The sequence below is a fragment of the Oreochromis niloticus genome, unplaced genomic scaffold (assembly GCF_001858045.2).
Source record: "Oreochromis niloticus isolate F11D_XX unplaced genomic scaffold, O_niloticus_UMD_NMBU tig00002037_pilon, whole genome shotgun sequence".
In the NCBI taxonomy this organism is placed as follows: Eukaryota; Metazoa; Chordata; class Actinopteri; order Cichliformes; family Cichlidae; genus Oreochromis; species Oreochromis niloticus.
In genome coordinates this window covers 65,664-83,001 of record NW_020327541.1, presented here as the reverse complement: position 1 = coordinate 83,001, position 17,338 = coordinate 65,664, and positions in this window count along the sequence as shown.

The window sequence follows — 17,338 nt, the reverse complement described above, 5'->3', positions numbered from 1 at the left end:
AAGAATGGAACCACACGACAAGGAAGATGGCAGCTGCTTGCTATCTAGCCACCAGTCAGGGTTGCCGGAGTCTGGAGGAGAAAGCGTTATCCTCCGGGAGATCGCCAAAGTGGCCAAGGAACTTGGCAGCTTTAAAGATAAAGTCCAAGAATCATTGTTGGGACTCACGGAGGACATCGGCAAAAAGCTGGCAGACGAGTTGGCAGCTTTTAAGCAGGAACTAAATCAAAAGCTACTCGAATGTGCGGCTACACAGCAGTCACAGGGTAAGGCTATTGCGGAGGCAGAGGGACGTATAGCCGAGATAGAGGAGAGTGGAATAGTGACGAAAGAGGCCCTACTCGGTCTATTGAAAGGACAACGCGAGCTTCGAGAAAAGGTTATTGACCTGGACAGCAGATCCAGGAGGAATAATATTAGAATTTACGGGGTACCCGAGGACGCAGAGGGCGAGTCGATATTTGCCTTCGTACAAGATCTGCTTCAGAAAGAATTGTCCCTACCCGAAGGTATGTCCCTCCAGATCCAGCGAGTACATAGAGCCCTGTCACGTAAACCCGGGCCAGACGCGACACCGAGATCCATAATCATCAATTTCCTTCAGTTTGATGTAAAAGAGACGGTCCTTAGGCTCGCCTGGAAGAAAAAAGTATTGTTTGGAAATAAGCAGATTTTTTTCGACCACGACTACGCCTATGAAGTCATGGAGAAACGCAAATCTTATACGGGAATAAAAAAGGCACTAAAAGAGAGGAACATTCGGTTCCAAACGCCCTTCACGCGGATTCGCATCCACTGGAGCACCGGTCCACGGACTTACGAGGACGCAGAGGACGCCGCGAAGGAACTGAGAGCACGGGGCATTGAGGTGGCCCCCACACGTGCAAATCCGGGACCCAGCATCGAAGAGAGAGTACTTAATGCATTTTCATGGCATGGAGTGGATACGGAGAGGGACAGAGGGCCACGAATGGAAACTCGAGTCCAACGCAAACTGCGGGAATTTAGAAGAGACTATTAAATATGAACGACAAAGAGGATAAGAGCTATATTCACAAGCAAGCAGACTATATAAGAAGGTAATATGTACTATTTGGTTTCATTGTTGTTCAAGTCGGTGTGTTGACAGTTCAGTTGAACAGATTTATAAGTTGTTATATATGTTGGACTCATCTAGTGTAAGTGGGATGAACCTGCTGGATAGTCGCCACAACACTAGGGAGAGCCCCCACCTTATGGTGGGTCCTTTCTCTCCTCCCTCCAACAGGGACCTAAAGGGGTCGAATGACCCTGAGTATTTGGAGGCTCTATTGTTTTTGTGTATTTGTTTTAGTTTGGTGTTAACAGTGGGGGCACAATGTTTTACCTCAGTGACATTTGGAACACACACTCAAGGCTCTATCTGGTGTTATAATAAAGCCCAATGTTAAAGGTACTCTCACTTAATGTAAATGGGCTCCAAAGCCCAGCAAAGCAGGGGAAAATTCTTAGTAAACTTAAAAGAGAGGATATTGATGTGGCATTTCTACAAGAGACTCACTTGGTGGGCCTTGAGCACGAGAAACTTAAGAGACAAGGTTTCAAGCATGCTTATTATTCTTCAAATGGTTTAAGACATACGAGAGGGGTGATCATTTTAATATCAGGGAGGGTTATCTTTGAACATTTTGCTACAATTAGGGATAGAGAAGGCAGATTTATCATGGTACAGGGCAAATTGGACGGGGAATTGACTACGTTGTATAATGTTTATATTCCCCCTGGTTCCACATTTGATTTTTATAAGCAAGTATTCGAGAAAGTAGTGACAGAGGCACAGGGTCTACTTGTCTGTGGAGGAGACCTTAATATCACTCTAAAACCACATCTGGACGCATCGGGGATGAGAATATCTCAATCACAAAAATTAACTAGAAAACTGAATTTTCTGATAGAGGAGATGGGATTGGTGGATATTTGGAGGCATTTTAACTCAACAGTAAGGAATTATACTTACTACTCATCTCCACATAAAACCTATTCGAGAATTGACTACTTCCTCAGTTTTGGTACCGATATGAATAGAATACAGGAGTGTCACATTGGGTCAGTGGACGTTTCTGACCACTGCCCTCTATACTTATCCTTAAATCTTACTCAAAGGAGAAAAATAACCAACTGGAAATTAAACTCTAGTATACTGAATGAATCGACAAGTGAACAGTTGACAAAAGATATTGCTGAATACCTGGAATTCAATGATAAAGATGAGTTACCCCCACCGATATTGTGGGATGCGTGCAAAGCAGTGATGAGAGGAAAAGTTATTGCTATAACCTCTAATATAAAAAAATTCAAAGTTGCAAGACTCCAGAAGTTGCAGTCGGAACTATTACAATTAGAGGCCACACATAAAAACACTATTGATACTAAGACAAAATTAGAAATGGCAAAGAAGAGAAATCTAATAGATGAGATATATACTCAAGATGTACAAAAGAAACTAATGCTGACTAAACAAAGATATTATGAGGGGGGAGCTAAATATATGAAACAATTGGCATATAGATTAAGGAAGCAACAAGCAGACAGAACAATATACAGGATAAGGGATCCGGAAACCAAAAGGGAAATGCAGGGTATAGAGGAAATTAAGTATTGCTTTAAGAGATATTACGAAAAATTATATTTACAACCACCCACAAACAATGACGATCAAATGGAGAGTATGTTAGACAGGTTACACCTCCCTAAACTTACAGTAGAAGATAACAATTCGTTAGTGAAGCAAATTACAAGGGAAGAACTTCACTTGGCAATTACTAAACTCAAGGCAAACAAATCCCCAGGTACAGATGGCTTCACTGCGGAGTGGTACACGAAATTAAGGGAACCTTTGACACCGGTCCTACTTAAAACATTTAATTGGGTCTTAATGAAGGGAGAAGCACCCCCCTCGTGGAAACAAGCCATAATTTCTATTATACCTAAAGATGGTAAAGATAAATTAGAATGCTCCAATTATAGGCCAATAAGTGTATTAAATGTAGATTACAAACTGTTTACGTCAATCATAGCACGGAGACTTGAAGGGATCATCCCAAGGATAATAAATCTAGATCAAACTGGATTTGTTAGGTCGCGTCAAACCCATGACAGTGTTAAGAGAACTCTGCAAATTATTAGACACATTAATTCAAATAAAATATCAGCTATATTACTGAGTCTAGATGCTGAAAAAGCTTTTGACTCTGTGAGATGGGAATTTTTATTCCAAGTAATGCATAGATTTGGGTTTAATGGGTCCGTCATTACAATATTGAGGTCTTTGTATAATAGTCCAACTGCAAAAATAAAGATTAATGGTGAACTTTCAGACGCTTTTAAGCTCGAAAGGTCCACAAGACAGGGATGCCCACTGAGTCCACTCTTATTTGCCATTTTTATAGAGCCATTGGCTCAAGGGATTAGGCAAAATGATAAAATAAAAGGGATTAAAATTGCTGGAAGTGAGCACAAATTGGCCATGTTCGCAGATGATGTTTTGGTTTACTTATCACAACCTACTGAATCTTTTATGGAACTTATGTCAGTGTTAAAGGAGTATGGGTCCTACTCGGGATATAAATTGAATATACAAAAAACACAAGTCCTTAGTAGCTTTTATAGCCCCCCTCAAAATTTACTCAGCAAATACAAATTAGGCTGGGATAAAAAAACAATCAAATATTTGGGCATCAACCTATCAATGGATATAAACAGTTTGGAAAAAATCAACTATTCCCCACTTAAAAAAGATATCATGGTCGATATTAGCAGGTGGTCATTAACCCCTTACTTAACCATCTCTTCTAGAGTAGATATCATAAAAATGAATTTGCTCCCAAAGATATTGTATTTATTCCAGTCGATTACTATAGAAAACCCTGATAGATACTTCGTAGAATGGGATAGGATCCTCTCTAGATTTATATGGGCGGGTATAAAGTCAAGAGTTAAGTTTAAAACACTCCAGCTTCCCAAGGATAAAGGAGGACTAGGCCTCCCTTGCTTACATGACTATTATAGGGCAACTCAAATAAGAAATCTGGTGGGCTGGTGTAAACCTGGATACTGTTCAAGATGGAAGGAAGTGGAATTTTCCTTGGGAGGTAATTTCCCTGTCAGGGCACTGATAGGAGACCCTTCGGAGTTAAGACTCCTGGGAGACCCGGGTAACCCTTGGATAGTAAGCTCAATAAAAATATGGAAAAGAGTACTCAAAAAGAATCAATTAATACAGAGGGCCGGATTGCTTAGATGGTTTGCATATGACTCAGAATTTTTGCCGAGTAAGATCGACTCGACATTTAAAATATGGGCTAATAAAGGCCTAACCACATATAGTACTTTGTTGAAAGATGGAAAAGTGATGAGTTTCCAGGATCTTAAGAAAAAGTTTGGGTTGCAAAATCAAGATTTTTTTAGGTATTTGCAACTGAGGGACTTTTTGAATAAAAAGTTAAAACATCCCCAATTATCGACTGAGAATGAAGAAATTATTTATATATTCGAGAATGCATATAGAGATGCACCCTATCAAAAAATTATTTCCAAATTATATCGTTCACTGACTAATCTAAGGGGTCATGATACAAGATATGTTAAAGCTAGATGGGAAATAGAGGGCAATCTATCCTTAACAAGAGAGGAATGGGAGGGGATCTGTAGGCAGCAGTGGTCGGTAACAAGTTCCCCTTTGTGGAGGGAATTCAGTTGGAAGAATGTAATTCGTTATTTTATTACTCCGGCGCAAAAATCCAGCTATTCTCACAATACAACATGCTGGAGGCAATGTGGACATGTAGCAGCAAATCATTTCCACATTTTTTGGGAATGCCCTCGAGTGGTTCCATTTTTGAAGGAAATACATAAGGTCCTGGAAACAATCTTCCAAAAGAAAATACAATTCTATTTTGCAGTATTGTATCTAGGTAACTTAGAGAGTCTTAATCTATGCAAATCGGATAAATACTTGTGTAGTGTGCTGTTGGTAGCTGCCAAAAAGGCCATAACCCGCCATTGGTTAAAAGAAGAAATTCCTACTATAAATGACTGGATTGATGTGATATATACTATTTTTGTTATGGAAAGAACAATTTTTAGGCTAAAGTTGCAGGCGGACACATTTGAGGAACACTGGTTCAAATGGATGAAATATATTCAAAATGTGAGGTCTGATTTTGTATAACCCCATTACATTTTCTGGTTGTTGGTAGGTGTTTTCTTTCCTTTTTCCTTTCCTTTCTTTTCTTTTTTTTTTTTTAATTTTATTTCTTTTTTTGTTTTTATTTATTGATTTATTTATTTTTCCTTTTGTTGTTGTTGTGTCTGTTTGCTGGTGTTTTTTTGTGTTTTGTTTTGTTTCTGTTTGTTGGTTGTTTTTCTTCCCCTCCCCTCACGGTGATTAAGTTGTAATGTTGTTCATGTTGTATAAATAAGAAAAACCAATAAAACATAAATTTAAAAAAAACCAAAAAACAAAAAAGAGTTGAAAGGCTTATTTTTGTAATAATAACATTTGACTACCAATTTACTGTTGTTGTGTTTTTAAATCTCCAGTGTTTTGGTCTCATTTTAATCCTACTGTTATGTTTTTATTTGATGTGAAGCACCTGTGTGACTGTCATAAGAGACTTTATAAAGACATGTAATGTAGTAAATGTAATAGCTCGAGGCTACCAGTAGATGGTAGCAGACTTTAAATGTGAATCAAGGTCATTTGAAGATTGAACTGTTTTCAGACTGTCAGTTTGTGCTGAATCAGGAAGTAGAAAAGAAGAAATGTTTCAGAAGTCCAGTCTGAGTCACATGTTCATGAGTTTGACATTTATCGAACACAAATCACACAACTTTTACACGACCAAAGGCCTCCACACACACAGCTTGCCAGTGACTGTGACATTAACCACATAAGTGTTTACTCACCTGGATGACTGAGCATGCATCAAGACATGTTAATGATGGGACCCTCTCTGGACTCACACCAGTAAACGCCGCTGTCAGAGAACATTGCATTAAAAATAGACCTGATTGTGTGTTATTGTGATACTCCATGCTAATAAAAACAATTACACACAAAAAAGTTTGCCTTCATAAAGAAGGAGTGATATGGAGAATCAATGAAATTATAACTCACTGAACAACATGAATAGCCACACAGAGCTTTCTTTGAGGTGTGAGTGTCATTAGTCACCTTTGAAAAACTGAGTGTTTGAAATATTTGTTTTCATGGCTCCACCTTGTTTGTTGTGCTTTTGTTTGTGATTCTTTGGTGAAAGAGAAACCACAGGTCAGAACGAGCTGCTGAAAACACACATTCACATTTAGATACTGAGGATTTTTACTCTTGAAAAAAAGACCATCTTATGGATATTTCTCACACTTATAAAGTGGAAATGATCTCTGTAACATCTGCATCTCTCTGCTGGACTTTACTTTTTGCCTGCCTCCTCTGTGTCTTTGCAGGTGAGACTGAACGTGTTTTAAATGCAACAGGATTTTTCTGATTTATGAAATAATACCTCATCAAGAATTCTGTTTGTAATCATTATTAAAAAGTGTGTTTAGGTAGGTTGTGTGACCTGCCAGATCTCACCACAGTTTAAGAGTTAAACCTGAATTGGAACTAATCTGAGCCCTGATACAGAGAGCAGACTGAGAGAAAGCTGTGATTTTGTTAACCCTGAGATGAAATTGTTTAAAGTGCACTAATTAGAACTTAGTTGCAACATGACACTCCGATAGCCCCGAGCCTTCAGCTTCATTTGCTTCATTTCCCCATACACACAGATCTGTTTTTAGCAGATCTGTTATCTGCTAAATCTGCAGAAGTTTAAACCTTAACAAACATTACAGTAATAACATAACAGTAATTTCTGGGCAAGCTGGTTTCATCTTCAGCTCACAATACTCATTGTATCGGGAAGTTCCTCTGCACTCAGACATTTGTCAATTACTGACTTCTGCACAGAGATGGGCAGTAATTCGTTACAGAAAACTTTTTGCATTAACTTTGCTGGCAATGATTGAAACAGTGGAAGCAATAACAAATACACTGGACCTAAAACAATACGCAGCTGGAATATTTATAGATTTGAAAAAAGAATTTCATACTGTTATTTACTCAATACTTCTAAGCAAACTACAGTTTTATGACATAATCCTTTGTGCATAATCCCATAATCCCTTGTTTAGTGTACTGAGTAATCAGAGTACTACATGCAGTGACTCCCAAGCTAGGTGAGTGGCTCCAGCAGATCCCAGGAACAACATCCTACATCTTGGAAACCAAATATTAGAGATGTACAAAACCAAGTTTCCAAGAGCATCTCAATCATGAACAAAATTAAGCAGGTTCTAGACTAAACATCACTCTATGTTCTCTATAGTCACTCTAAAATCCATAATCATGCAAAATAATATAATTTCAATATTTTAATCTTATTCAAAATATTTTTACCCAGAGAGATGGGAAAAAAATTTTGAGGGCTAAAGAGAATTTCAAGGAACTACTAGGACAAGTTTTTGTGTCTCTGTGATATGTTTCTTTGTATTAAACTCAGGAAGAAGCTGAACAACTACATGACTGAGCTATAAACATGTTAAAGGGTTGGGAGTACATCAGTGTTACTTCTCCCCACTCATTTTCCAGAACCTGTTGTATGAGAGGACAGTTTTATTCTTCCTGTGCACATGCTCTTAGTACATGGGCCAGCTTAAATATATGTGCTCTCATTTTGCTCATTCATGATCAAAATAAATGATCAATCAATCAATATCTTAGTATTTCTTATATATTGAGATCTTGCCTGGTGTGATAGACCCCAGCCTCTATGGATCTTGTGCTCAGAGCTTGTTCCTGTGCTGCCATGATTAGTGCCTCTGTGCTGTCTTTCAGTGGTAGGATTTCTGGATGTCAGTCACTTCCTCTAGCTGCCTGTGGTACATGCACGTCAGTGGCCTTTCCTTGCATGATGGCTCCTTATCTTGTTCCTCTTCTTTCTCTGGATTCTGCTGCCTCAGATATTCACTAAGTATACGGTCAGTTGTGGCCATCTTCTTGATGTACCCATGACTGTTTTTCATTTCATCCTGCAAAGGGCTTCTGAGACTCCTCCTTCCTTTGCCTTGAAATCTACTGTGATTTGCTAACTCCGCAGGACTTGCCTTATTCGCCGCAGGAGTTTAGTGTTGTGGCTTTTCTTCATGGTTCTCATTGATCTGTGGGATTCAGGCCTGAAGTGGAGTCAGATGGTAACAAAGAGAGGGAAGGTAGCCAGAACTGAAGGCAACATTGGAGACATTGAAGTTATACACATGCATATAGAGACACACAACCTAACTCATTAACTGCTTCTGTACACATCTGGTCCAGTTTAGATGATCTCATTGTTCTCACTGTGAACTAAACAGCTGTACTTAGATCCTTGTAACCTTTGTGTTGTGCCTTCTCTCAGACCAGAAAAACATCAAAGCAGTGCCTGGACAGACGGTCACTCTGCCATGTCAAGCTCCAAAAAACAACAACTCCATCATTGCTGCAGAGTGGAGCAGAAATGATCTGGGGGATAAATATTTACTTTTGTACTGGAGAGAGCAATTTGATCCAAAAAAACAGCATCCATCTTTCAAGAACCGGGTTGATCTGCAGGACAGACAGATGAAGGATGGAGACGTGTCCTTGATTCTGAAGGAAGTGACGACTACAGACAGTGGAACATATGAGTGTCGTGTTGTACAGAGAGGAACAAATATGGATGATGATGAAACCATCAGCACCATTTACCTTAGAATCGTTGCTCCAGGTAAGACAGTAGATTGTGATATCAGAGGTGAGGTTGATTCCCTTATGTGGCTACAAAATCAACTATATAAAGGCCAGAGACAGGACAGCTCCATTTTTCTCAGATGGACATACTAGGTTAAATACAGTAGGCAAAGAGCCACATGTTTACCAACACGCATGGTGCTCAGTGATGATTAATTTTTAATAAGACAAACAATTTCTTAGCAAGAAGCCATGTTTCAAAAAACAAACAACACTACCCATCTGCTGTATCATAGATCATAGGTTAGATACACAAGAAAACCATTTAATTAGATAAAGAAGCATGTAAGTTTCACGGTGGCTTAAAATGAGAGGAAGAAACTAATATAGATGTATCAACGTGTGTACATGCATGTGCAGCTTATCTAAACCTGAAACTAGTTTATGTGCTTTATTTGTGCTTCCTCTGTGGTTTTACATTTTGGTGGATAAGTTCTAAGAGTTTACAGTACATCATCACATTACATTTTCCCAACTGATAACTCTCACCTATTTCTGACCTGCAGGTCAAACAAGAAGACGCAGAGAGGCTGTTTCTGATGGAGTGATAATTGGTCAGGGGGTTTATATTGCAGCTGTTTTTGTTGTTGGCTTGTTTATCTTTTACATATGCTATAAAAGAATGAACCGCAGGACAAACTAATGTTCTGAGGACAGACAGAAATTAGCAGTGTGGATAATAATGGGTCTTTGGTGGTGGCAATAGTTACCACAGATAAAGTTAAACAGTAAGTCTGTGTTATAAATTAGCAGAAATGGGTACTCTCCCCAAAATGCCATGTATAATTCATATATTTTCTTTAAGCATTTCTGACAAAAATACTTTTTAAATGTATATTTAATTGTCACATAGCGTCATTGTTTCTAATAAAATTTTATGTTGTAGATCATATATTTTTTGTTCAATTTAATTCAATTTAGTGTTTTTAGATCAAAATCGTGACAACGGTTGCCTCAAGATGCTTATTGTAGGATTGGGACCCTACAATAATACAAAGAAAATCCCAACAATCATATGACCCCCTGTGAGTAAGCAATTGGTGACAGTGGGAAGGAGAAACTCACTTAACAGGAAGAAATCTCCGTGTGAAGGCCTGTACACTCTGATATAGTGGTAGGCAGGGGAAGCAGCCAGACACAAAAAGGGTCAACAATACATATGATACTGAACAGACCAAACTGTTAGTGTCGGGTGCATCAATGAGATGTGTAATTACATTTCCAGGAAGCTTCTCAACAAGTGATTGTGTTAGTGAGTTGCAGTGTACTATTTTACCAGAGTTTGCAGTTGCAGTGTAGATTTAACACATGAATATAAATCCACAGTTACATGGAAGACTCTCTTCTCTTCCTATCTACAGGATAGTGGAGAACTAACCCATGTCCTGAACAACCTGTACAGGCGACTTCAAATAATAGTGAAGTAAAGATGAGCAAGTCAATGTGCTATTAACATGCTAACAAAATAAACTGAACATGCTAAACAACCTTTCTGCATTATATCAGCATGATTTTGGCATCACATAACTCAGCTGTAACCTCTGTGTCTCTGTTCAGACCTGTGACTCTGAAAGTATTTTATGAATGAAGGTGGAGTTTTGTATGACTTTTTCATGTTTTCATGTTACATAACAAACATTTAGTTTCACATTTTTTTAGTTTCTCTTTCAGTGTCACAAGATTGGGTGGTGTATCTGTGAACTTAACCACTTGGTCAGCAGTGCAGTTTTCACCACAGAGACAAAGAAGTGTTAAGCTGCCATTGTAGCCTCGGCAGTGGTCACCATCACACAGTTGCAGTCAGACACAGTGAGCATAAATGTGTCTCAGTGTGATGTGTTTCAGGAGTCAGGATACAGCCATGAAGCTTTTACTTTATTGTTAAAAATGTGATTAGATTAGTTTGTTTTTCAGTGATGTTTTGTCAGATTGACCCTTTTCTTTTCCTTTAGTTTGTCTATTTAAAGAAGCCAGACAGCTCATCAATCAATCAACAAAAACATTTAATGCCTGAATGAATTCTCTGAATGTTAAAAATGTGATCAGGTTAGTTTCTTTTTCCGTGATGTGTTATTAGTTTGACCCTTTTCTTTTCTTGTAGTTGCTCTATTTAAAGACTTCCCGTACACTTGCCAGCTCTTTCTGTTTTTTCAGAGGCACCTCAAGATGTCTGCAAGCCAACTGAAAGATGAATCTCTTCAGGAAGTCCTGGGTCTGCCCCAGGAGAACTTCCCTTAGTAAACACAGAACTGATCACGGGCAGGGCGTAGGTGTTGATAGCCTGGATCTTGTTTTTCTTTTCAGTTGACTCCCATTCACCTGTGGGATCCCAGGTACTTGTAACTGTCCTCTGTATCTGCAATGTTGCTTTCTGGTAGTTTGATCCCCTCCGTTCTGACTACCTTCCCTCTCTTTGTTATCTTCCAACTACATTTCTCTGAACGACATTCCTTTGTCATTGCTGTACAGCCTGGTAGTGTGGATCAGTGAATCGATGTCTCGTTCACTCTTAGCATACAGCTTGATGTCATCCATGTACAGGAGGTGGCTGATAACTGTTCCATTCTGTAGTCGATATCCTTAGCCATGTTGTCAGTGATCTCACTGAGGGGGTTCAGGCCTATGCAGAACAGCAGTAGGGACAGAGCATCTCCTTGGTAAATTCTGCACTTGATGGTGACTTGTTCTATGGGTTTGAAGTTGACCTCTAGTGCTGTTCACTACATCAGTAGGGCTTTAGAGTGTGATGTTGTGGCCAGGATTTTAGGTCGAGGCGCCATTTAAGCAGGCCAAACAAAGGGCAAAAGCACACAGATAATATCAGCCATGGTCGGTATTTGCTTTGTTGTTGGTTGTAATGTTAGATTGAATGATTGGGAAGAGAATAAGCTGGAGAATGGGATCTCTTTTTATCGTTTCCCCTCCTGAAAGCAACGTCAGGGATCTCATTTATCAGATATTAACAAATGAAGACGTCAGGCTTGGATAGCAGAGGTGAGACGAACTGATACCGAGTTCTCTACCATCCGCAGATTTTCTGTTGGTGTGCTCAGACTTTTTGTTCCGGTAAGTTCTAAACAAATTCATATTGCTCTTTATGGGCTTTTAGTTTTATTTTCAATGTGCTGAGGTCATAGAAAAATAGAGCAAACATCCTAATGTGTGATTCTGCAGAACTACATTTTGTTTATGGAGTAGCTTATTATTTAGCATTATTGCAGGCAAATCAGCCTATGAAATGGATGAAACAAATCCAGACTGGGCACATGGGGCATAATGTTAGACTTTAAGTGACACACAGTTCATTTTTGAATGTATGATCTCAGTCTGACTTACCTATGGCTGAACAACAACCTCCTCACAATGTAGAGGCTTAAAAACGGCCAAATCTTGTACCCAACCGTTTGTGAATTAGATGTGCGCCTCCAGGGATTTATAATTCTGAAACTGATTTGCCGTGTATGCGTTGACTCTACAGACAAGGTACGTAAAGATATCAGGGTAGGACAATGGCAGTAGGTCTTAAGGGTTTGTACTCCAGTGCCGTATTTCATATGGGTCCATGTTATCAATGCACGCTATTTTTTCCAAGTACCGTCCCTTCACATCCGGGTGCAATCGGTCTTGATACAGTCCTTTGTCTTTTGAGCTGATTTTAAGCATGGTTCTAGTAATCGTCCTTCCAACACAGTGTGTTTGTTTTGATTCGTGGCCTGCTAAAATGGTGCCATACTCCCACAATGCATTGAGGCATTATGTCAACTGCAAGGCCCTATATTGAGTGAAGGCTCTTAGGGTCCTGTTGATCTTGTACAGTTCAGGATCCCGGTGTGGACCATTAAGTTATGAGTGTTCTTGTAGTCAATTCAGGCAGTGCACAGGTTGGTCAGCCTGGTCTTGCAATCTCAGGTGACTGCTCTGCACACACTTTTTTTTTTTTCAGTAACAAAATGGAGTGATCAGTGGCCCCCATGTATTATACATCACAACCAAGTGGAGCTCTCTCTCTCTCTCTCAACCCTCATTCTCTTTACTCCCTAAGTTTCTTTCCTGTCTCTCCTTCTCTCTGTGTGTATGTTCAGGCCGTTCTCACTCCCGAGGCGTAACATCCCGACGTTTTGTCACGTCCCGTGTCGTTCCTGAGGAACGCGAAAGGTGACCTTCCACGTTGTTATGGTACGCGGCGAGTTCCAGCCCTGTATTGCAGCCCTAAACCTAACCTTATCCCTAAGCCTAACCATAACCTTATGCCTAACCTTAACCATAACCTTATGCCTAACCATAACCTTATCCCTAACCTTAACCATAACCGTATCCCTACGCCTAAACCTAACCTTATCCCTAAACCTAACCATAACCGTATCCCTAAGCCTAAACCTAACCTTATCACTAAACCTAACCATAACCTTATTCCTAACCTTAACCAGCACTTTAATGAGGTGAAATAGTGTTTTCCCAAGCGATTTGAAGGGAAAAAGCGAAGATGTGTAGATTGAGTCCAAACGGTTCTCATGTGTCCGCAGTTTTCCGATGTCGTCAGGAAGGAACGCGTTGGGTGCCCGAAAACGTAATATGTTGATTTGTCACCTAGCGTAAAATGTTACGCTTAGGGAGTGAGAACGTGTTGGTATGTTATGTCTCTCTATGTCACTCTCTCCTTGTTTCTGTCTGTGTCTTTCTTTGATCTTTATCTGCTGCGGGTGTTTAAGGCTCTACACCCTGGGGTTGATTTACTGTTCTGTTTACTTGATTTTTCTTGATTTTTTTTCTTTGTGTAAAAGCTCAATAAACTGTGTTTCAAAGACCTCTGATTTTCTCCAGAGGATGTTTTTTTGTGTATGTTTTGTCTTTTTTAATTTGGTTTTAATAAGTTGAATCTACAAGTGACATTCCTGACCAAGTTTATCATTTTGGCTCTAGATGTTTGAGCTGACATCAAAGGGTGCAGCACACGCAGTCTTCATGCTGACTGTAATGTACACTATGATAGGGTTTCGTTTAAAATCAACACGTGAGCAGCCCACAGCCAATCTGTTAATCTGTAATTCTCACAACATTTTTTCTGCCTTTTAAAAAAAAAAATTAAACTGAGACTTTTGCTGTAAATGTAATAAATAACAGGAGATGGCTGTGCAGGTAAATTCATTTTATAATCCCCTTGATTATGGTGATTTGGTTTATATACTGTTACAACATTGATCATAGATTATATCTAGTAATTACTTTTAGGATTATATCTATATATAATCTAGATACTGTTACTGGATATAATCAAAGAGCAGAGGTACCCAAAGAGTGTCTGCAGCAAAGCCTTGAAAGTAAACGCCATGAAATACTGCCCTCTTCTGTTCACTGAGAAGGACTGATACAGAAATATAAGATACAGAAATAAAGACCAATAAAGATTCAAGAGGCTTCAAGGGGAAGAGACATGTAATGACACTTTCATGGTCACGGGACACTTTAACATTAGGTGCACATCTTGTTCAGACTTAATTTGAAAAAAAAAAGTATTAAATTATCTGCTGCACAAAGCAAAGCATTCTCTGTATATATTTATTTAGCTGCAGCTGCCTTTGTATATATTCTGTTGATCTCTGAACATGAACATATACTGTGTTTCTAAATGATGCATTTATCAACCACTCTAGTTAAACTGTATATCTTTTTTATCTTGAAAAAGATGTTTAAGATTTAATAATCTGAAAGATTTTTGACTGCACATGTTATTAATAAAAAATGATGCAAAATCTGTAAGGTTTACAGAGATTATGTACAAGCTGTTATTTATGATCCCAAAGGGATAAATATCAGACTAAAGTTTGTAAAACAGCATTCATATGAATGTCTCTATGTAGAGGACACTGAACAGGAAGGAGGGGTTATCGTCTGACACAAGAAAAGATTTCTACTAGTCAGTAAATTGTTGCTCTGAATGTGCAGCAGTCAGGCTGTACTAAACTATAGTGACATCATTTCTGTCTCTAGTAAGACGACCTGCCAGTTATGTATCTTTAAAGTAAATTTGAACCCTTTAGTTTTGCAGTTTCCTTCTCTCTGTTTCTTTTCACCTGCTGGTGTCTGAATACTAGAAAGATTAGGCTTGATTGATCACTACACTCACTTCTGTTGAAAAATCTAAATAAGTATAAACCCTATTAGCCAAGAAACAAGGTGCATAATATATATATGAACAAATAAAAAGACCAGCAAAAAACATAGACACACGGGTACGCGCACACACAGGCACTCACGTGCTCGTGCATACACACACAGACACAGAGTTTGCAGCACACCATGGGGGTTTTATGATGGGGTCACTTCTATAAAGCTGACTGTAACAAATAAAGGAGTGGAAGATCTGCAGGGGGACACCGGCCTTGTACATCTCCCCTTCTAGAAGATGCATGCTTCACTGAAGATGAATAAAGGTTTTGTAAAATGTCTACTGAGTCCGGTGCCGTCTCTGGATGCCCGAGGAATAAAACAGAACTGGGGTGAAACTGCTTTACGTAACAGAAGTCATACTGACACATTCACACATCTAAGCATCTCATCTAAGCAAACAAAGGTTATGCCAAATCCTACAGTGAGATTCTAAACACATAAATCTAAACGGGAGGATAAACCAGAATTTTTCTATAACAGTAGATTCACCTTTCCTTCAGAACATCCAGCATTTTTATAAAGTAAGATTATAAAGAAAATAGTCAAAATCTTAATATATAAGCAAGGGGACGAGCAACTGCGTGGGCTATTTATGCTCCACTGCAGATTGATACGGAAACATCTGATCAGCATGTTTCACTTTATTGATCAGGATATTAGAAAATCGGTGTGTAACATCACTGATTAGAATCTTTTTTTCATTACCAAAAACGAAAATATAAGAAAGTAAAACAGACAAAAGGATCTATTCTCAGCAATATTTAATATAGGAACTCTTTGCTCCTCTGCTGAGGTACATGTCCTCACTCCTCACAGCTGAAGGTTTCATTCAAAATATTAAAAAGCAAAAAAAAACCAAAAGAAAAAACAAACACAGACATACATATTTATGTTAATATCTACAGAGAGAGCCAAGCACGTACACAGCATATATGGATGAAAAATAAGTTAATAAAATGTTAAAATTAATACTCTGGTTTTCCTCATAAGAAGACCCCTCTCCATTACACCAGCCAAAATTTTAGTTAATAGTATCTTTATTCAGATCCATTTAGAATTATTTAGTATTATGGAGTAAAAGCTAAATATAACTGAAGACATTTTAAACTGAAGTGGAGCGTCTCATGTACCTTTGTGTAAGAGTGACACAGAAGCAGTTGCTTTTACCTTTAGTGACATCATTTTTTACACATTTGTACAGCTTTAGAGACAGCAGGGTGCTGCAGTGATTACTCTGTGTGCCTTCATCTTCAGGTGCGTGTGAGAAACAAACTCACCCATAAGGTGTTGAGCTGTATGACAGTGAAACAAAGACATTATTATTGCCTGTCAGAGAGATGAATATTTCTTTGTTCCTCCTTACATTTCCTGTAAAGACACACCCCAGGCTGACAGTCCTCATGTTTTCTTCTGTTAATCCATCTGAGACACACAGAGTGGAATTCTTTCACTGGATGATGTAAAATCAGTGAAACTAGAAGGGTAGAAACTTTCCACCCAACAGACTTGAGTGAATCTTGCTCTCTCTCTCGGGAGGGTTGGACTTTTTAAAAGTAGAACTGTTAGTACACACAACTGTGCACATAACAATCACAGAACAAAGGGGAAGAAATAAATGGGAACAGAATTCATGCCATACACTGACATTTAAATAAAGGATCATACATATCACCCATATAAGTGTGGATCTGTGGATGATTCAAGGCAGTGAAAAGAAAATGATTAAAAAACAAATACAACTTTTTCTTTTTCACTCAGACAGATTTCTGGGGATCTCCTGAGGAAACAGCTCACAGAGGCTTGGATCCACTAAAACATACAAGAATATTTAAATGTGACTGAGTACACCGCTTGGTCTCCACACTAGAAATCTTAAATCTTCTTATTAAATCAATGAGCTAAAAATGGATTCTGTAAACATAAGGTCCAGCTTTAGCTTCCTGAAAAAGTAAATAAATAAATAAATGGCTGACTAAAAACAAGCTTATCTACATTTTTAACATTCAGAATCAGCCTTCAGGCAGTGAGACGTTCTTCAGATTCTTAAAGTTTGAATCATGAGTTTGTTTTTGAGAAGAAAAAGATTCTGCAGATACTTTCTTTTTCTGTCCTCTCTGGAAAAACACAGGCTGTGAAAAGGACATTTGAAGGACATTTGTGGAGGTGAAAGTGAAAGTAGCAAAGTTTCTTTGCTATAGACTTTAGTCCAAGAAGATCAGTACTGCCGATCTGACACCACTTTTTAATTGATATTAACATCACTTGTTTTACAGAGAGAATAACTGATGTAACACTTTATTTGTGGCTGTTTTTAAGTCAGAT